This window comes from Heterocephalus glaber, unplaced genomic scaffold (assembly GCF_053883595.1).
Source record: "Heterocephalus glaber isolate CG9 unplaced genomic scaffold, H.glaber_assembly_v1.0 deba00001606, whole genome shotgun sequence".
Taxonomy (NCBI): Eukaryota; Metazoa; Chordata; class Mammalia; order Rodentia; family Bathyergidae; genus Heterocephalus; species Heterocephalus glaber.
Window position 1 is genome coordinate 13,607,186 of NW_028258377.1, and position 23,366 is coordinate 13,630,551.

The 23,366-nt window shown below is 37.3% G+C and overlaps 2 long non-coding RNA genes across 2 annotated transcripts in view; one reads left to right on the top strand and one right to left on the bottom strand.

Moving 5' to 3' along the window:
* The window catches only part of LOC110344651 (uncharacterized), a 78,121-nt gene extending 76,176 nt beyond the window's left edge, over window positions 1-1,945 (top strand). The window contains exon 5 of the long non-coding RNA XR_015444769.1: window positions 614-1,945. This is a non-coding gene — a long non-coding RNA (uncharacterized LOC110344651). The remainder of the gene's footprint in view (window positions 1-613) is intronic.
* The window catches only part of LOC147822942 (uncharacterized), a 106,026-nt gene that overhangs the window by 71,565 nt on the left and 11,095 nt on the right, over window positions 1-23,366 (bottom strand). The window lies entirely within an intron of this gene.

The window sequence follows — 23,366 nt, forward strand, 5'->3', positions numbered from 1 at the left end:
CTGTTGTTTGTGTTCGTACAGTTGAGCTCAATATTTCTTTTCCTTCCTTTTCAAAAGATATTCGCCTATCGTTAAATTGGCTTACAAATAAATGTTATTAAATTAAAGGCATGCCTTCCTTCCCAGGTTGCTAATTGATCAAAGTGCCACTGAGATTTATTTTATAAAAGTAATGTGTATTGTCACCTACATGCAATAATCAAATTGCAATAAACAGTTGTAAAATAAAAAGATATATATATTCTTAATTGCTTGTCAAAATGATTAGAGACTATGGGGACTCCCTTTGATAAATATAGAAGTGGCCACCCAGAAAATGATTATTGTGATCTTAATTCATTAAAGGGACCCCCTAGTAAATTTTATATTATAATCTTATGGGAGACACATCACAACGAATATTGTCTAAATATGTTATAAATCGATTACATTGGTTATCCTTGATATTTAAGCACTAAATATGTTATTACAAAATGTTTACATTGGTTAAGGTCTAAATATGTTATTGTAATATGTCCACATTGGTCATCTTCAAAAGCTTAATCAGGTTAGCCTAATTCTCTTATCTACAGCCCAGCCTTGCTTACATTGCAGGACGAAATTTTGCTTACAGGTTAAAAAAGATGACATCCCTGATTCTGTTACATGGCCTGTTGCTGTTCCTGGCACCGACAGCAGAAAGCGGATTTCAACCAGTTAACAAGGAACAACTGCTCATTGCCCTGTATGGTAACCCCTGTGACTGTGCCGGGGGTTCTGGCGGGCCCGTACCCACAAGTTACACCCGTAGTACTGATTGCGGCAGCAAGACTGCCCACTTGGTTTATGAGGCCTCGATAACGGGAGGATATAACCAAAAATGGGATTGTGTCACTAAGCCTAAAGTCATACTAACAATCAATGGCAAACCAGGGCCATGCCCTACCGGCTGTGCCATGGCCACAGAGATGCATTCTACCTGTTACACTGAAGTCCAACAATGTGCACATTCCGATGGAAAAATATATCTAACTGCTGTTCTACAAAGAACTTACAGGGGCTCCGTCAGGGGTGACTGGGACTTTTCCAGTCCCACTGGATATCCTAAATTTGGCCAAGCCTCCTGCAGCGGCAGTCCCGGCAAAGATGTCTGCTGGCCGCCACAGGCCCCAATTCATATATCTGATGGTGGCGGGCCTTCAGATCAGCTCAGGGAAGAGTGAGTACAAAAACAGTGCCCATACAGGCCCACTATCATAGATTGGCAATGGCTGACCAGGACGAATGCCAGACCGTCGATTAGGTCCTTGCCGTGGCGAAGTGTTCTCGCCCCACCTGGTGAGTGGGCTGGCAAGCCAATGACGGGCAACTGAACAAGCGTGCCATGCAATGAGAGAGCCCTCGTGCGCAGCCTAAGACAGGTGCCAGAGCCTTGATTCTCTGGTTAACCCATGACGGGTAAGGTGCACAGTGCAGACACGTATGTCGCTCTGACCCAAGACAGGCTCGGCCCCCACAGGCTTGGCTCTCCTGACGCCTTTCTACTATAGTTATAATTTTAAAGGGAGGACCTGTGGGGGGCCTTGCCCCCCCCTGCTAGAACTCTTGAGTGCCTTTTACGGGCATGTCTGGGCCTGCTGCAAGTCTGTCTGGCAACAAGGAAATAGCCCCAGTACCCTCCCCTTGCTCCTCCCCTCTAGCCCTACAGTATATATGCTGTAGCAGCTTCCGCAATAAACGAGACTTGATCAGAAACCTGTCTTGTCTCCATCTCTCGTGTCTCTTGTCCCTTGTCATTCTCACTCCCCCTCTAGGGTCTCCGTTGACTTACCCGCGGGCCGGGACACATACTGACTTGTCATTGCCATGACTTTTTCTTTTTGTTGGGTTCTCCCCCTTTACATTTAATTTCTTGTTGTGCCAGATGAATTCATTCTGCTTTGCTTCCTGGGGTTGTGATCCTCAATGTCTGTTCCTAGGATATTGTGTAAAATTCTTTGGAGTGCTGGTTTGGTATTCATGAAGTTCCTAAGGTGCTCTTTGTCATGAAAGTATCTTATTTCTCCATCAATTTTGAAACATAGTTTTGCAGGGTACATCAATCTGGGTTGGAGGCTGTTTTCTTTTAGGGCTTGGAATATGTCACTCCAAACTCTTCTTGCCTTGATGGTTTGTGTTGAGAAGTCTGTTGTGATTCTGATGGGCTTTCCTTTGTATGTGATTTGTTTCTTTTCTCTAACTGCTTGTAGAACTTTGTTCTTCTGTTGTGTTTCTGGAATCTTAACAATTATATGCCTATGTGTAGATTTTTTTTGATCAAGGCTATTTGGAGTCCTGTATGCCTCACTTATCTGTATGTCAAGTTCTTTTCTCCTGCTTGGGAAGTTTTCTGCCATTACTTCTGTGAAGTTTTTTATGTCATCTGCACTCTCTCTTCTTTCTTCATTGACTCCAATCAGTCTTATGTTATTCTTCTTTGCATTGTCTAGCAGCTGCTGGATTGATTTCTCGTGTTCCTTTATAATTTTGAAGCAATTTTTCTTTTCCTGGTCATTAATTGCAATCTTATCTTCTATATCTGAAATTCTGTCCTCACATTGGCTCATTCAGCTGTGTAGACTTTCAATGGAGTTTTTCATCTCCTGGAAATCTATTTGCATCTGTTTTATGGATTCCATTTATTTCCTATGTTGGGATTCCATCATGTTCCTCAGCTCCTCTCTAGATTTACTAATCATGTCTTGCACTAGGAGCACAATTTCTCCTGTTATCTGAGAAATTATTTCTGATTTCATTTTTTTCAGATCCCCTTTTGTTGCCAGTTCAGTGGGTCCAGGTGGTTGAGTATCAGAGTGTTCCATCTCATTTCCCTTTGGAGTTGCTGTTGGTGATCTGGAAGTCTGGTTTTGAGACTTATTTACGTGTTTTCTCATTTCGACTTGGGGAGCAGGGAGGGTGCTGTTGGCGTCCGCGTGGCTCACCTTCTCCGAGTGGGAGAGGTGGGACAGGGGCTGGAAGCGGCAGCCTGGAAGCCCCTTCCTCTGGGCCAGGAGCGGCGGGACAGAAGGCGGCCCAAAGCCCTTTCCTCTGGGCTGGGAGCAGTGGAAGGGATTGTAGTAAACATTTTTATAAGCAGCTACCTGGTTTTTATAACAGACCTTTCTCAAATTGCTTTATTATCACCATTTTATGGCTCTGTGAAGATAAACTCAAGGGTACTCAGATCTAGTTTGGCCTAAAAGCTCATATATTTTCTGTTGTAATGGGTTACTCTGTCTCTCTCTCTATCTCTGTCTTATTTTATCTTAAGCCTAGTTCAGTGAAAGATGGAGCTAAGTATTTCATTGCAGAGTTCTGACCTTGCTCCTGCCCAAAGTACAGCATCCTCAAAAATGTTGCATTCCAACTTGCTACTATTTTGTGTTGCTAAGATATTTCTATTCAAATGCTTGCAGAGCACTTATTCTCTTAATTTCTCCAAAAGGTCAATGAGAATAAACTTGGGTGTTATTAGTTCTTGCTTTCATAATTGTCTGCCATCATAATGGTTTCTGTTGCTGCATTTCTCTACATAGTGTATCTCTTTGGCACTGTGATCCAATGCCAAAGGTTTGGCCCAAATATTATTTAAGCTAAACTTTCTCTACCATCCATATGTATTCTTTTGTCTTCTCCTTTGGATGTAAAGAATTAGCAAACCTACCACCTATTAGTTAAATAAGAAGATATTCATTATTTTAAACTAAATGACCAATTATAGCAAGAGGAAAATTATCAATGCACACATCAGTGCAGAAATCCCTAGTTTGTGACAGCATCAGCAAGATTCATGTTCCACAGTCTTCTTTCCTTGACTACACAATTCTAGATGGTTGGATATCCAGCCATAGAGCAGCTAAGAAAATGAGTTTTGAATCTGGGGCTTTTGTTAGGGAAGTGACATATATAATGACTTAGACTCAGGACTGTATGGGTTAGTTAGGTGTCTTAGTTTTTCTCATTGTTGAGAAAAAATACCTGACACCCAAAGTTAAGAGAGGAAAGATTTATTGTAGCTCAGTTTGTAGAAGTTTCAGTTTAAAGTTGGCTGGCTCCAAGGCAGGGTGGCATGGCAGAGGTGCATCACAGAGGATAAACAGTTCATGGTGGGCAGAAGGCACCAAAGCAGGGAAGTATGGAAGAAGCAGCAAGCAACAAGTGATGATAGCAGTCCTTTCTGTCCCTTATATTCTATACAGGCTACATGCTCTTAGGGTGGCTAGTGCTCACACCCAGGGTGGGCCTTCCCAGTAGCTACATATAGAACTATCCCAAACCAAAAAGTGGACTAATTTAATAATCACACACTGTTATGGAAATCTCAGAAAGAAATACACAGAGACACAGAATTTGGATAAAATAATAAAATTTCTTCTCGCAAGCAGGCGAGAATGCCAGAAACCAGTCTCGTCAGTATCCGCATGCCCTTTTTTCAGCATTTCCCTTTTTATATACTTTTTAGCCATTATCTCATCCCCAGTGGTCTTTGATGTGTAAATACAATTCCAGTTCCTATTTACAAGTCATAGACATAAGATAGGCACATATACATTGTAAATTCACCCTGGCATGGTAACTTTGTTAGGTTAATGAAGTTACTGGTTAGAGTCAGATAATCGTCACCTTAAACATGGAGTTACAGGAAAAGTAAATCTTAAAAGAACACATTACTTATTTTGCTTCTACAACTACCTTAATATTCAATCTATTAAGTTATCTAAAACTTTATCAACACCTTTAATCCCAGTATCACACACTTAATCCCAGAATCACACACTCTAGATTCAGCTACCTCTCAAAGTCCTACCTATGACTGTATGAGGCTTTAGGGGGACATCTAGACACAAGCCATAACATTAGGCTTCTGATTTTTTCAGGTTCATATCCAGCCAATTATTAATTACTCAGACCAAGCATAACAGACATTTCTATTCTAAATACTAGTAAGCTAGGCAAGATGGTTAGGTTAGTTATAGGCAAATAATTTAATTGGCGTGGGAAAGCTCAGGCTGTAGTGGTGACACACTCCTCATTGATAGTGCCTTTATAAACAGTATCAGTTGGTTTTCTATTACTGTACCAAAATATATGAGGCTGGGAAACTTATAAAGACAAGAGATTTACTCAGCTTATAATTTTGGAGGTGGAAAGTCCAAACAGCATGGCACCAGCCCTAGTGAGGGCCTCCTTGGCTGCATCACATCATGGCAGATGGCATCATGATGGGGCAGTTCAAGAAAGGGATCACATAGTGAGACTCCAAACCAGAGAGCAATTCAGGGATTAGGGTATTTTTTTCTTTTGTGGTACTGGTGATTGAACTCAGGCTCTCATGCATGCTAGGCAAGTGCTTTATCACTGAGTTACATCTCCAGTGCTTTTTTATTTTGTGATAGGGTCTTATTGAGTTTCCCAGACTGGTCTCAAAGTTTCAATCCTTCTGCCTCAGCATCCAAAGTAGCTGGTATCACAGGCATATGCCACCACATTGGACTACCTTGCTTTTTAAAACCAACCTTCAAGGGTGCCATAAGATCTATACCAATTCCTTCTGAGGTCATTTCCACCAATGACTCAGTGATCTCCCAGCAGATGCCACCTCCTAAAAGTACCATCACCTCTTAACATCACCATACTAGGGCTCAAGTTTTCAACATAGAACCCTTGGGTGACAAATCACATCCAAACATACCACAAGCCCTACTGAGAAATAATATTACAGCATAATTCAAAGAATAGGAGTCTAGCATAATCTATTACTTTTTTGTTATTGTTGCTCCTGATATTTTGCTGAGATTCTAGTATCTGTGTAAGCTTTGATCCAGGGCAGGATAAACCTATTTCTCATACCAAATATTGTGCTCATGTAAGGTGAATATGTGTGCCTTGTGGGTTATTCCTGCTACCCTAACCTGTATGGACACAAAGGTAGACATTCCTGCATGGGAGATGGGAAGGTTAGAGCAGGGAGTTCTGACCAGAGATAGGTAGATCAAGAACAGGCTAAGCCCAATCAAGGTTAAGCTTGACTCAGTAGAAAACTGATTGAGGTGTGGAGTTCCAGAAGGGAAGCAGGAAAAGGCCAACCTTGGGAGGCCCTGTGGGATTCTGTGTGTGTACGTGTGTTATGAACTAGCTGGGGTGTGATATAATGTATGAATGGTTATGTTTAGAATGACCAGGAAAGGGCATAGTACATCCTTGAGCCTTTTCCTGTTTCAAAGGTATATTCTACTCCCTAAGGCTTTTAGTCACAAAAGAGATCATAAAATGTCCACTATCTTTGGAAGGAATGGAAATAACACATAGACAGAATTAAAAGGTAAATCCTAATCTTCAACCAGGGAGCAGAGATTGCACATAAAGAGTATACTGAAAACTCAGGAGACCTCTGCATAGGTAAGATGTTTCTTTGTTTTCTCTCTTTGACACTGTAGTACAGTGGAAATAACACTGAGTTCCTATTTTGGCAGAAGTAGATTTGAATCCTGGCTCTAGAAGTGATTGATTTGAACCTACTTTTCTCATCCATAAAGTGTGGGGATATTAATCTCCTACTCAGTGGGTTGTTGAGGGAATGAAATGAGAGAAAGTATTCATAATGTCTAGCACAGCACCTGGCAATGGGCGATACTTGATAAATCCATTCTTCTGTGGGATATGGCAGCTCCTAATGAGAATACAAGGGGCTGGCTGCAGAGACCTGTCAGTCCATCAGCTTGCTCAGCTCCCCATGCCAAGCCAAGTGAGCCATGTTAGTCATCCCGGGAATGGTACTTTGGAGTAGGAAACTTATCCATCACACCTGGGCATGGTGGGAGGTGCAGAGGAGAAATATTAGATCTGCTTCCTGCTTGAACTCTTTGGGCTCATGATGGATATGTGTGTATGTGAACAAGTAGACTGTATCTCAGGGCTGCACACTGATGGGTGAAAATGGAGGCACAGACTAAAGTTCCTTTAGCTGAGGCCTCTAGGAAAGGAGTGGTCAGAAAGGAGGTGGACTCAGTGCGAGTCTTGAATATAGTGTGTGTGAATGCAGGGCAGAGGACATGTGGAAAGGGACTTTGCAACTCAGCAAAACTGGGATACCAGTGCCCTGAGATGTGGAAAAATTGGTCAGGTGAAATATGAGATTGAGGTTGGATGGGAGAGGGATGGAGGAGTGTTAGGCACTGGATAATTTCAATTTGGACTGGCTAGTAGTGTGGTCAGGTGCGGTGGAAAAGATAGATAAGCTTATGTGAAAAACTTCATGCTTGGAGAAAATCTGGCCAAATTGCTTCACCTCCATGATTTTGCTTATCTTTAAAGAGTGTTTCATAACAGTGCAACTTATGAGGTTAAATGAATCGATATACGTCTGGCACATTGTGGATGTTCAGAAAGTAGCTACACTGGACCTTTGAAATTCACAGGGGTTACATTCCTAGGGCACCTGAGAATTGTGAAAAACCATGAATTTCAGATATGGTGAGAAAAATGCCTATTTTTATAGTTTAAACCCTAATTATGCTATGTCTCCCACAGTTACATAATTTAATTTAATAAAATACTGTATTAATAAAGCCTTAGGAGGTGCAGGGTGTTTTGGTGACATCTTTAAGGAGAACAAAACCAAGAACATTCAAGATAGCTACACACTCTGGTATGATGGGAGTGCTGGTGCATCTGCCTGAGATGGGTTACAGGGCAGCAGCCAATCAGCAGCAAAGAGAACTGAATAATGTTCTCAGATTGGCTACTTGCAAACCTCTCAACAAAAAACAATTGAGGAGGGCATTTGCTTTTCTGGGAAATTGTGTGTGTGTGTGTGTGTGTGTGTGTGTGTGTGTGGCCCCCCCCAACAATTATTAGTTAGATTCTAAGGAAAAATCTGCAAACAACTGAGGCTGTGAACTCTGAACTGCGATTTTGTGAGAGTATTCAGTATTATTATCATTGTAGGTGTTAAGTATTATATTTGTGTTATATAAATCTTCCTGCCTTAGGAAGTGGCTTTCACTGTTCCATGAACTAATCACACTGTATATGGAAGGAAGGGATAAAGACTTGTGAAGAAGATAGTGTAGCCTTAGTAAAGGGGTCTGGATTTGGAGAAAATGAAGATTTAACACATTAGTTACTCATAGATAGAGCTAAGGTTCTTTGTTAGCATCTAGGGACACTGAATTGAAATCTTTAGATTATACATTTACTAGCTGTTTACATGTTTGAATTTTTGCTCACATGGAGCCATAAGTTGTGGAATTTCAAGGTATCCATCATCTCAGTCTTCACCCTCTAGGTGAAGTGAAGCAAGCCACAGTATGAAAACAGGACCACCCGACCAACATGTCTCTGTATACAATTTAAGGGAACGTCCTTAAGTCCCTCTTCTGGTCATTATTCAGGAAGTATTGGATCTAAAGGGAATAGTGTTCATGGGACCACTTAGGTTTGCCAAGAAGAAGTTGCTAAGCTCACTTTGTTTTCTTTTACCTTCCTAATAAGGCTACTAGGATACAGGTCAGGAAACTGCATAGATTTAGGAAGCAATCTGTTAAAACATGTCAGGATGTCCTTGAGCACCAAAGGAACCTAGGCTGTCACAGAACATGAGAACAGAAACTTAAAAGCTGTTAGAGAAAAGCAATAAAGGAAAACCCATCAGAATAACAGCAGAGTTCTCAACATAAACCTTAAAGGCAAGGGCAATCTCTCTAATGAACATAGATGTAAGATACTGACAAACAGAATAACAACAACTTATTAGAAAGATCATACATCATGACAAATTAGGCTTCATCCCAGGGATGCAAGGATGGTCTGATATATGTAAATCAATAAATGTAATACACCACATAAACAGAAGCAAGAACAAAAATCACACGATTATTTCAATAGGTGCTGAAAAAGTCTTTGACACAATGCAACATCCATTCATGATAAAAATCTGAAGAAAATATGTATAGGAAGACCTTATCCAATCTGATAAAAGCCATTTATGACAAACCTATTGACAACATCACAGTAAATGGGGAGAGCTTGAAAGCTTTCTCTTTGAAATTAGAAAAAAGACAAGTATGTCCACTATCACCATTCCTGTTCAACATAGCCCTCAAAACATTAGCCAGAGCAATCAGGCAAGAGAAAGAAAACAAAAAGAGATATGTGTTGGAAAAGAAGTAGTGAAATTATTATTATTAGCAGGTGACATACCTTTTGTAGAGAAGATCCAAAAAATTCCACCAAAAGATTCTTAGAATTAGTAACCAAATTCAGCAAGTAGCAGGATACAAAATAAACACAAAAATCAATAGCATTCCTATACACTAATAATGAACTCACTGAGAAAGAATTTAGGAAAACAATACCATTCACAGTAGAATAAAAAATTTAAATACTTAGGAATTAACCTATCCAGGGAAGTGAAAGACCTGTACAATGAAAATTGCATCACTAAAAAAGGAGATCAAAGAGGACATCAGAAAATCAGATATCCCCTGTACCTGGACAGGTAGGACCAATATAATAAAAATGGCTATACTTCCAAAACTGATATATAGATTTAATGCAATCCCATCAAAAGACCAACAGGACTTCTCAGAGATCTAGAGAAAACAATCTAAAATACATGTGGAAGAGATGAGACCCAGAATAACAAAAACAATGCTGGGTAACAAAAGCAAAGCAGAAGGCATTCTAATCCCAGATTTGAAGTTCTATTACAAAGATTCAGTGAGAAAATAGCATGTACTGGCACAAAAACAGGCACATGGATCAACAGAACAGAAGAAGCATAAAACAATCCCATGAACATTCAGCTATTTGATTTTTGACAAAGGGGCCAAATACATACACTGGAGGAAAGATAGCCTCTTTAATAAATAGTGCTGGGAAAATTGGGTATTCGCATGCAGAAGACTATATACTAAACTAAAATTAAAATGGATCAAAGTGCTAAATGATAAATAGAAACACTTTTCTAGGAAATACAGTAGCTAAAACTATTATAGCCATAGGCATAGGGATAGACTTTCTGAACAGAACCCCAATAGTACAAGAAATAATACCAAAATCAACAAATGGTATAATATCAAATTAAAAAGCTCAGCAAAGGAAACAACCAACAGAGTGAAGAGAAAACCTACTGAATGGGAAAAAATTTTTGCCAGCTGTTCCTCAGAGGACTAACATCTAGAATATATAAAGAACTCAGAAAAATTACTTTCCCCAAAATAAAAGACCCAGTCAAAGACTAAAATGAAAACACTTCGCAGGAGTACAAATGACCAATAAATACACGAAAAAATGTTCAGCATCTCTAGCCATTAGAGAAATGGAAATTGAAATAACATTGAATCAATTGAGGTCATCGTGTATCTTTTGTATCCCATTTTGTTAATGTAGAGAATTACACTGATTGACTTTTGTATGCTGAAACATCTTTGCATTCCAGCAATATTTTGTATGCTGAAACATCTTTGCATTCCAGGAATAAATCTTGTGCTCATGGTGTACAAACATTTTAATATATTGTTTAATTCAGTTTGATAGTACTGTATTTTTTTTTGAGGATTTTTGCATCAATATCAGAGATATCAGCCTATACTTTTCTTTTCTTTTCTTTTTGGTACCAGGGATTGAACTCAGAACCTTGTGCTTACAAGCCAGGCGTGGTGCCACTGAGCTAAATTCCCGGCCTAGTGTATATTTTTCCTTTAGTGTTCCTGCTTGGCTTTGATATCAGGATATTTCTGGCCTCATAGGATAAGTTAGAAGTATTTGATTTTATTTTAAAGCAAAATGTGAGGAGGCTTGGTGTTAATTTTTCTGTAAATGTTAGAATTCACTAGTGAAGCCATCTGGGTTCTTTTTTTTTTTCAGAGAGTTTTAAAAATTTTTATTCATCTCCTTACTAGTTACGGTTGTTTGATTTTCTATTTCTTCATGGTTTAGCCTTGGTTGGTTGTATAATTCTAGGAATTAATTCATTTCATCTGGTTATCCAATTTGTTGATATATAATTGTTCATAATAATCTCTCATGATCCTTTTTATTTCTCTAAAACCATGGGTAATGTATTCTTTCTTGTATACTATTAGTTGTTTAAGGCTTTTTTCCTGGTCTAGTAATATTACTGATCTTATTGAAGACAATTCTTGGTTCTAGTAGTTTGATTGTTTATCTATTTTCTGCTATAATCAGTGTTTTCTTCCTTCTGGTAGTTTTGAGTTTAGTTTGTTTTTTATTGTTCCTTAGGGTGTTAGGTTGTTGATTTGGGTTCTTATTTCTTAATGTACGTATTCACAGCTGTAAATTTCCTTCTCCATAGTGCTTTTGATGCATCCCAAACATTTTGGTATATTGTATTCTTATTTTCATTAGTCTCAAGACATTTTCTAATTTCTCTTGTGATATATTGGTTGTTTAAGAGTCTGTTGTTGGATTCCTCATCATGGAAGACTAGGGGCAGACAGCACTCACAAGCTGCTCCAGGATATGCATCCAAACTAATAAATATGTAGCTCTATGAGGAGATGAGGGAACCATAGGAAACTGCTGGATTGCAACTTGAATGAGTCAGCAATCAGGCAGAAACCAGAACTATTGGTATTTGGAAAGATAACCGAAGTAGCAGGAGTAAAGCACACTGGTATTGAATGAGTGACAGCTCAGTGGGGGCAGGGGTAAGAGAAATCTTCAGCATACTCTTTCAAGTGTTGATTTTGCCACAAGACAGATATAGATCTTGAGTAAAAAGGTGACTTAAGTTTAAGCAACTGATTAGGGAGGGAGTGATAAATCAGCAGCATTTCCCTGTGGACTTAGTGTCAGGTTGGGAGCCATCTTAGCAGCATCCCTCTCCTTTCATCTCTGTCTTTCTAGACCATGCAGGAAATGAATTTAGACAGGACCGAAATGGGAAGCCATCATAAAAGTAACTACCTTTGCCTTAATAGGTGGAAAATAGAAAATCCCCACTTTAAAAATATCTCCAAGATGCAAAATCCTTGCCTCTCCAGGGAGGCAGTGGTATCCGCCTTAGAAGTTAGCTTGGGCCCAGGAAAATGGTGACTGTGGCACAGAAAAACTAAACTCATAAGACGGAGAAATGTCCCAGTGGCTGGACTGTGTGGGTGGGAAAGATTCAGCTTGAAATCCAGCCAGCAGTAAGCTGGAAGCCAGCAGGTGGAAGGGGCCAAGAAGCAACAAACAACAGTGGTTTGAACACTGTGAAGGGAAAAAAGTTCAATGTGTGAAGTTTTTCAGGGGAAGAGAGTCTGAGTCTGGGAATATTGCTGTAGAGACCAGCAGAAGGCTGAGTGGGACTCACGTCTTCTCATCCCAGACTATATTAGATATACTCAATTGGTTTTGCTCTACTCAGAGGCATTCAGAGTAAACACAGCAGCATATCTGCTCAATCAACAGTCTAGACCTGCCCGCAGACTGGGTGCCTGAGATATTTTGTGGACAACCCAAATTTTTCCTGCATCCACATTTCCAGGTACAGGAAAAAAAAAATTGAGATTTCCAGTGTGATTCAGTCTCTCCACTGATAACCTTATCCTAGAACTCATCTGTAGCCATGAGAGGTGGAGTTCACCCTCCAGTTTGCCCTTAATAGTTTCTCCTACTTGGACAGAGGCTGAGAAGGAGAACTCTGGACTAACAAGATTTTGACAGCTCTCATTTTATCAGATGGTGTCAAACAACAGAAGTCTGGGGAAAATAATTTTCTCTATTATAGATATCCCCACAAGGAGGAATGTTGGATTTGTGTGTGTGTGTGTGTGTGTGTGTGATTACACTTGTTCCCACAGTGTTCTACTTTGTTTTGTCATGTTTTCTCACATCAGGTGATGTTTCATAGGTAGTCTAAATTTGTGTTTCTGTTAATTAATTAGATCCAATCTCCCTATCTCTTCTTTCACTTTCCATTTATATTCCCTTTCTTTTTCTTCTTTCTTTCCTTATCCTTTTATACCTTCTCAAATCTCCCTTTCTTCTTTTTCTCTTGGCTATAAATATTTTCCTTAATGCCTACTTTTTTTTTTTTTTCTGCACTGGAGATTGAATCCAAGGTCGTCACATTGACTATCCCCAGCCTTTTTCTTTTTTCTTTTTGAGACAGGGTCTTGCTAAGTTTTCCTGGCTGGGCTCAAAGTTGTGATCCTCTTGCCTGACCCTGTTAGAGTGCATCATGATGCCTGTCTTGTTTTTATTTTTTCCTAGCCCATTCTACATTATTAGTTTTCATTTCTTTTCTTGGGTTAGTGAAATAGTAGGTAACTTTAAAAATAGGTTTTTAAAAAATAGGTTTAAAAGTATATGTTGATATATGGTTAGTTGTTTGGATTTTTTTTCTTTTAGTATTAGTTGTTATTCTTTCCTCATAAAGCAGTGCTAGCTAGGAAATGAACTCAGTACTTTGGATAGGTTGAGTGAGTGGTTTCACATTGAGACAAACTCACAGCCTAGGGTCTAACACAAAGAGAAAGATATGTACTAAAAAGACTTCTGCACTATAGTGGTAGTGATATTCAATCCAACTCATCTGAAAACTTCAACACAAAAACATAAGAATAATGAGAAAAGATGCCTCCAAAAATTTGTAACTCCCCCAAATCTGCTCCCACAAATATTGAGATAGGTGAAAATCCAAATAATTTTTTAAACTAATAGTTAAATGATCAATTAGGTCAAAGAAGATATAAAAAGCCAAATGAATCAATTATTAAAATGATCAGTGAGCTCAAACAAAATATAAATAAGTAGCTGAATGAATTAAGGAAGACAATGTAGAATATGAAAGTCTAATTCAGCAAGAAAAGTTTTTGAAAATGAACCAAAGGAAAATCTTGGAAATGTAAATACCAATTAATCAAACAAAAAAATTCAATTGAAAGCTTTAGCAAAGACAACATGAATCAGAAGAAAGAATATCAGAGCTTGAAGGGAAGGTGGATATATTAGAGTACTGAGACAGTAATAAAGAAAAAAGAATAAAAATTAATTAACTGAATATGTAAGAGCTCTTGGACTACTTTAAAAGAATAACTTTAAGATTCATTGACCTTGAGGAGGATGAGAAGGTATAAGCTGATGGCATAGAAGACCTACTCACTGAAATGATAGCAGAAAATTTCTCAAATCTGGGAAATGAGATGTATAAAGGTACAGAAGCCATTTAGAAGCACAACAAGACATGACCAGAAAAGAACATCTCCACAATGTCAGAGCCAAATTGCCAAAAATTCAGAACAAAGAATCATATAGGCTGTTAGAGAAATATGTTAAATCACTCAGGATGACAAACCCATCAGAGTAACTGCAGATTTCTCAACAGCAACTCTAAAGAGTAGGAATGCTTGGAATGATGTATTTAATGTCCTAAAAGAAAAGAATTGCCACCCTAGATTACTATACCCTGAAAGACTATCCTTCACAATTCAAGGAGAAATAAACATCTTGCAAGATAAGAATAAACTAAAGAAATTCATAACCACTATGCTCACATAGCATAAAGTGCTTAAAAGAATCCTTAAAAAAAGGAAAAAGACAATCACAACCATGAGACCAAGGAAAAGAATAAATCCCATAGGCAAAGTAGATGAATGAAAATCAAGAATGAATCAAACACTGAAAAAAGGACAGAAATTAGTACATACCTTTCAATAATAACAATGTAAATGGTCTTAATTCTTCAATTATAAGACACAGACTGGCAGAGTGGATCAAAAAACAAGACCCAACTATATGTTGCCTGTAACTAACATACTCCATCTTGAAGGACACACACAGACTGAGAAGATGCAAAATGATGCTCCAAGCTGGAGACCAAATTAAGCAAGAGTAGGTGTCTTTATATCTAAAAAAAAAAAAAAAAATTAGACTTCAAACTAAAATGAGAAGAGATAAAGAAGGACACTTCATATTTTTATTTTTAATTTTTTTTCTTAAACTACATATTTTTAAAGAGAACAATTCACCAAGAAGAGATAACAACTGTAAATATATATATACCTAATGTTGGCACTCAGTAAAGATGCAAAGATTACACCTTCTCTTTATTCCTGTGTACATTTTCTAGGCTATCAGAAAGTCAAATGCTTCTAGTAATTCAATGCTTTCACTCTTACCTCATTATTTTTTTTGCTATGCAATTGTATCATTTCATTATGCTAAAAGTTCATAAATTAATAATTTCATAAAACAAACATTACTTAAATGGTCAGAGAGACCCCCAAACATAGTGAGTGAATTCAATACCCCATTCTCACAAATAGATAATTCAACTACACAAACGAATCAACAAAGAAAAATCAGAGTTAAACAATATTATAGATCAAATGGACTTAACACATCAACAGGGTATTCCATCCAACAACAGCAGAATAAACTTTCAGCAGCCCACAGAACTATTTCCAAAATAAACCATATTTTAGGCTAGAATTCAAGTTTTAATATATTCAAAAATTTGAAATAATCTCATCATGCATTCTATCAGATCATAATGGAATGAAGCTAGAAACTGACAGCAAAAGAACCACAGAAAGTAAATAAACATATGCATATTAAATACTACACATTTGAATGATTAGTGGGTTGTTGACGATATCAAGGGAGAAATTTAAAAATTCCCAAAATCAAACAATAAAGGAACATATCCTGTGGGATACAATATAAGTTCTAAAAGGAAAGTTTAAGGCCAGCATGGTGGCATATGCCTATAATCCCAACACTTGGGAGGCTGAGGCAGGAAGATTGCTGTTTGAGGCTAGCCTGAACTGCATAGTGAGACCCTGTCTCAATAAAAGGGGCAGGGAGCTTATAGTTATGAGTGACTACATCAGAAAAACAGAGAAATCCCAAGAAACCTAATGATTTACTTTAAGGTCCTAGCAAAACAAGAAAAATCCAAACCCCAACCAGTAGAAGAAAAGAAATAATAAAGATAAGAGTGGAAGTTAATGGATTAGAGACTAATAAAACAATACAAAGGATCAATGAACCAAAGAACTGATTCTTTGAAAAAGATAAACAAGTTTATAAACTGTTAGCCAAATTTACAAAAGAAATAGAAGACCCAAATTAATAAAATTAGTGATGAAGAAGGCAAAATTATGACACCATTGAAATTCTGAGATTATTAGAAATTATTTTGAAAACTTCTATTCCAATAAATTGGGGCATTTAGAAGAAATTGATATATTTCTAGACACAAATAACCTACCAAAACTGAACCAAAAAGATATAAAAACTAAACATATCAATAACAAGCAATTAAATTGATATAATAATAAAAATTCTACAATCAAGAAAAGCCCAGGACTCAATGGATTTACTGTTGAATTTTACCAGACCTTTAAAGAACTATAAACAATCTTCCCCAAACTTTTCTATGAAATGAAAAGGAAGAAATTCTTCTAAATTCATCATGCAAAGACAGCATTACCATGATACCAAAACTGGATAAGGACTTAACTAAAAGGAATATTACAGACAAATATCCTTGATAAAACAAGATGCCAAAATCATCAATAAGATCCTTGCAAATAGAATTTAACAACACATTAGAAAGATCATATACCTTGGCCAAGTTGGTTTCATTCCAGGGATGCAAGAATGGCTCAATATACTTAAATCAATAAATATAATATACCACATAAATAGAACCCAGGGAAAAAAACCACTGATCATCTCAATAGATGCAGAAATAGCCTGCAACAAAATCCAACATCCCTTCATGGTAAAAGTCCTCAAGGAAATAGGCATAGAAAGATCTTTTCTTGAATTAATAAAAATCATCTATATGACAAACCTACAAGCAACATACTAAATGAGGAAAAACTGAAAGCATTTCTTTTAAAACCAGGAATGAGACAAGGGACTCCAATTTAACCACTCCTGTTCAATATAATTCTCAAAAAGTTAGCCAAGGCAATTAAGCAAGAGAAAGCATACAAATAGTAAAAGAAGAAATCAAATTATCCCTATTTGCAGAGGATATGACCCTTAATATACAAGCTTCTAAAAACTACACCAGAAGACTCCTAGATCTGATAAACAAATTCAGCAAAGTGGCAGGACATAAAATTAATACACAAAACTCAACATCCTTCCTATACATCAATAATAAATTCTATAAGAAAGAAATCAGGAAAACAAGTGCATTCACAATAGCTTAAAAAAATCTTAAGAAGAAAGCTAACCAAGAAGGTGAAAGATCTCTTTAATGAAAATGACAGAATGCTGAAGAAAGAAATTGAATAAGACGTTAGAAAATGGAAAGACTTTCCTAGTTCATGGATCAGCAGAACTGATAGTGTTAAAATGCTTATGTCATATATCTTAGTTACTTTTCTTATTGCTGAGACAAAATACTCCACATCCACAAGTCTCCATAGTCAGCTGGTTCCAAGGGCGGCATGGCACGGCATGGCAGAGGAGAAACAGTCTATGGAAAGTCAGGCAGAAAGCAGCAAGCAGCAGCAGAAGGAGCAGAAAACAGCAGTGAAGCAAGCTTCCCTTTCCTTTTTATCCCAGCCAGGCTACAAGCCTTTTGGGTGGTGCCACCCACATCTAGTGTGGACATTCCCATTATCCACACCCAGTTTCCAATCAGTGGATTAATTTAGTACGATTTACCCTTAATCCCAGTATCATACTTCATAGATCCAGGCAGCTCTGAAAAGGCCCACCTAGGAGTGCATGAGGTTTTGGGGGGACATCTAAATACAAGCCATAACATCATATTGTCAAAAGTGGTTTACAGATTCAATGTGATTTCTATTAACATACCAACAACATTCTTCCCAGAACTAGGAAAATGTAATCCTAAAATTCATATATAGGCACAAAAGACCCAGAATATCTAAAGCAGTACTGAACAAGAACAATTCTGGAGGAATCAGAATATCTAATTTCAAAGTATACTACAATACAACAACAGTAACAAAAACAACATAGTACTGCACAAAAAGCAGGCATGTATCTACATGTACCTACAGCCATTTTATTTTTGACAAAGGGGACAAAAACATATGCTGGAGAAAAGACGGCCCTTTTAATGAATGGTGCTGGGGAAACTGTCTATCAACGTGAAGAAGACTGAAATTAAATCCCCTTCTCTCATTCTGTACTAAGATCAAATCAAAATGGATCAAAGACCTAAGTATAAGACCAGAAACTTGTAACATTTAAAAGCCATAGGCAGAGGAAGAGGCTCCATGAATAGGACCCTAATAGTGAAAGAAACAATGAGTCAAGAAATGAGACTAAATCAAGTTTAAAAAGCTTGCACAGCAAAAGAAACAATAGGTTAAAGAGAATCTACAGAAGGGAAGAGTCTTTGCTAGGTACTCTTCTCATAGATTATACCTAGAATACATAACTCAAAAAATTAGTGCCTCCAACACAAATAGTCCAATCAACAAATGGGCATTTTTTCCCGTTAAGTTTATTAGTACATTTTAGGTATAAAATAGAGTTACATTCATCATTGGGATCTTGAACCCTTACATGATGTATCTTGGTTCTTATTTTTTCCCCCATTCCCCTCCCCACCCTTCACCTGCTCCACCCTTCCCTATTTACAAAGACCTTGTTTCCATTTTTTTCCTTTTCTCATATTTTTTCTTTTCCCTTCTTTCCTTTCCCCTACCTCTCCCACTTCCCCTACTCCTTTAGATCTTTTCTTCCTATTATGCAATATCAATTACACATTTTAAAAATTACAATATCAAGGTTTAGAGGACATTACCACAGATTTTACAGAATGTAAAAGGATATAGAAAGCATATTACAAAAATCTTTTAGGGAATAAATTTGACAACTTCTATTAAGTACTTTGGAAGACAAATTAATGAAACTGACTCTGGAAGAAATATAAAGTTTGAATAGCACCTATTAAAGAAAGTATATTCCTAGCTTGAAAACCTACCTATATGACAACAATAGGCTCATATACATTTTCACTTGATGAATTATATCAAACATTTAAAGCAGAAAAAAGAAGGAACACTTCTCCCCTCATTTTAAGAAATCAACATTGTGCTAATACTAAAACTGGATAAAGATAATAGCAGAAAAAAGTATGAACATAGATAAAAATATGTTTGACAAAACTATTAGAAGTCAGATCTGGCAGTATATAGAAAGTGGTTTTATTATAAGGATGGCAATGTTGGTTCAGCATTGGAAGATCCACCCCCATAAGTCATCATTTTAACAGAGGAAAGGAAAAAGCTATCAGTAGTTGTAGAAAAAGTATTGGACTAAATTCTACAGCTGTTCATGGTAAAAGCTATCAGGAGACTAGAAGTAGAACAGAACCTTCTCAACAGATAAAAGACATATGTACTCCATACTTTCAGCAAAAACACCTTAAATGAATGGAAAAGATACAATGCTTTCCTCCTAAGATGCAGAACAAGGGCAAATATGCCTACTCTTCATTTGTCCATTAAACATTTTCTTTTCTTTTCTTTTTTTTGTTGGTACCAGGGATTGAACTAGGGTCTTTGCACTTGCAAGGCAGGTGGCAGAACCATTGAGCTAAATCCCTGGCCCTGTCCATTAAACTTTGAAACACAGGCCCAAACCAAAATAGTCTGTCAATAAAAAGAAACAAATAGCATAGGACTGGCAAGGTAGAAGTAAAATCTTTACATGCAGATGAAATGATCATCTATAGAGAAAATACTAAGAAATCTCTAGGAGCCCCTAGAACTTGTATTTGAATTTAGCAGGATTAGAAAACTCAAGGTATATATAAAAATTCAGGTCTATGTATACTTGGATATTGAAATTTATAAGTCCTTTTTTTTTTTTTTTTTTTGATACTGGGGATTGAACTTGGGACCTTGCGCTTGCGAGGCAGGTGTCAGAATCATTGAGCTAAATCCCCAGCCCTTGGATACTGAAATTTAAAAGTTACATACGAGTACAGAGGACATATAAAAGTAAAAAGAAAAAAAAATAACAGTGTTGGAAGACATTTATTACCTAATTTTAAGACTTCCTCTAAAGTTACAGTAATCAAGGCAATGTTGGGCTAAGGAAACACATACAGATCAATGAAATAAAACAGAGAATCTAGAAATAGAACCACACATATATAGTCCACTGATTTTTGAAAGATTATTTAACATTAATATTTTATACAACATAAACTCAACTCAAGAGCAGAGGAAAAGATAGTGTTTTCAACAAATGGTACTAGAACATCTGGTATCTGTATGTAAAAAATTAACCGTAACCATTTACTTCCATACATAAAGATAACTTGAAAGGATCTATGAACCTAAATATGAAAGACTAAAACTATAAAACTTTAAGAAGAAATTACAAGGCAAAATGTTCACGAATTTATGGTAGGCAAGAAATTTCTAGGATAGAAAAAAACATGATGTATAAAAGAAAAAAACTGATAAATGAGATTCCAGCAAAATTTAGAACTTTAAGAAATGAACAGTAGAGAATGGGCCATGTAGGCACCAGGACACAGAGCACTGAGGGTTGGAAGGTTGTAAGGAATAAGGAAGCTGTACCACTGCCCCCAGCATCGAGCAGCAGAGCTGCCCTCAATGCAGAGGATGCAACCTTTCAGGCTGTCATACCACTACGCTCAGCACCGAGGAGTTGAGCCGCATGGGCGCCAGCAGCACAAATTCCCCCCCAACCCCCAATGAAATGAGAAGACATGTAAACAAGTCTCAAAACCAGACTCCAAAAACACCTAAAGCAACCCCAAAGGGAAACTAGATGGAAAAATCTGATACTCAACTACCTGGACTCCCTGAACTGGCAATGAAAGAGTATTTGGAAAAAATGAAATCAGAAATAATTTCTCAGATAACAGCAGAGATTGTGCCCACAGTGCAAGACATGATTAATAAATCTAGAGCAGACACAGAAAAAAAAAATAGAGGAGCTGAGGAACATGCTGGAATCCCAACATAGGAAACAAATGGAATCCATAAAACAGATGTAAACAGATTTCTAGGAGATTAAAAACTCCATTGAAAGTTTAACCACCAATGTTTAATGGTCTCAGTTCACCAGTCAAAAGAAATAGACTGGCAGAATGGGTCAAGAAGCAACAATATGCTGCATACAAGAAACACATTTAATTCAAAAAGAAACTCACAGACTGAAAGTTAAAGGGTGGAAAACAATACTCCATGTGACAGGAACCCGAAAAAAAGCAGGAGTAGGTATCCTCTTTGCAGATCAAGTGTATTTCAACCCAAAATCTGAAACAGTTCTAGTCCCAAGAATTTCATATAAGGGATAGTCAACTTGTATGTACAAATCTATTGTGAAAATGTGATTTCATTTTTCTTAAGTAAATACTTAAAAACAGAACTGTTGGTTCTTAACAGTGATATAAGAAATTTCTATATTGTTTTCCAAAATGGTTTTATCATTTTACATTCACATTAGTAGTATTAGAAAGTTCTAACTGGTTCACACCTAAGCTGACATTTCTTCTTTTAAAACTTTTAACTTAATCTCCCTAATGAGTGCGTATAAGAGTTCTTTATATATTCTGGTCATAGCTTATATGTATTATAAATATGTTCTATTTAAGGACTACTTTTCATTTTTTCTTTCTTTTTAAAATTAATTTTATTGGTACATTTTAGGTATACAATATAATGACATTCATCATTGGAAATTTGCACCTTTACATACATACTCTCTTGGTTCTTATTTTTTCCCCATTCCTTTGCCTTCCACTCAACTCCTCCATCCCTCCCTATTTACAAAATTTGTTTCCATTTTTTCATTTTCTCATATTAATTCCATTCTCTTTTTCCTTTCCCCTACCCCTCCGAATTCCCCTTTCCCTTTGCTCCTTTTCTTCCTATTTCACATTATCTATTATACCTTTTAGTCCTTATTCACACTTTTAGTTTCTCACACTAGAGAAACTTTTCAGTATTTACACGTGTGTCCTACTTATTTCACTTAAGAGTATCGCCTCAATGTGCATCCATTTAGCAATAAATGTCTGTAATTTCTCATTTTTTATGGCTGAGTAGTACTCCATTTCATTAAAAAAAAAAACCCCACATTTTCTTTATCCAGTCTCCAGTTGATGGGCACTTGGGCTGCTTCCAAGTTTTAGCTATTACAAATTGTGCTGCTATGAACATGGGTGCACATGTATCACTGTGGTATGATTCTTTAAATTCTTTGGGGAAGATACCCTGCAGAGGAATAGCTGGGTCAAATGGGACTTCCAGTCCTAGTTCTTTGAGGTATCTCCATGCTGATTTCCACAGTGGTTGCACCAGTCTATACTCCCACCAGCAGTGGAGCAGTGTCCCTCTTTCCCCACAGCCCACCAGCATTTGTTATTGATTGATTTCTTGATAGCAGCCATTCTTCTGGGGTGAGGTGGAGTCTCAGCATTGTTTTCATTTGTATCTCTCTAATGGCCAGTGATGTTGAACATTTTTTCATATGTTTATTTGCCATTTCTACTACTTCTTTGTGTGAGAAATGTCTGTTCATTTCAGATGCTCATTTTTGGATTGGGTCTTTAAATTTGTGAGGTCTGATTTTTAAAGTTCTTTATAGATTCGAAATAGTAGACCTTTGTCTGAGGGATTGCTAGTGAAAATTTTTTCCCACATTATGGGTTGTCTCTTCACACTGCTCATGGTTTCCCTTGCTGAGCAGAAGCTTTTTAATAAGAAGAGCTCCCACTTGTTGTTTGTGCTAGTTCATGGGCAACTGAGGTTTTGTTCATAAAATCTTTTCCTACATCATTGTCTTCAAGAGTTCTACCTAACCTCTGTTCCAGTCAGTTCAGCGTTTCTGTTTTAATATTTAGATCTTTAATCCATTTCAATTTTAGTTGAGTGCATGGTGAGAGATATAGGTCTAGTTTTAGTCTTTGGAAAGTTGAAAGCCAAGTTCTCCTCCACCATTTATTAAAGAGGCTATCTTTCCTCCAGTGGGGGTGTTTGGCTCCTTTGTCAAAGATGAGATGGCTGAGTGTGTCTGGAGTTGTTTCTGCATCTTCTAATCTGTTCTATTGGTCCTCAGGTCTGTTTCTTTGCCAGTACCATGCTGTTTTTATTGCAGTATCTTTGTAGTATAGTTTCAAGTTGGGGGTTGTAATACCCCCTTCCATGTCTCTGTTACCTAGAATTGCTTTTGCTATTCTGGGTCTCTTCTTGTTCCAAATGAAATTTTGGATCGTTTTCTCAAGGTCCATGAAGTAAGCTGCTGGGATTTCAATTGGGATTGCATTGAATCTATATAGCAGTTTTGGAAGTATGGCCATTTTCACTATGTTGATCCTTCCTACCCAGGAGCAAGGGATGTCTTTCCATTTTCTGATA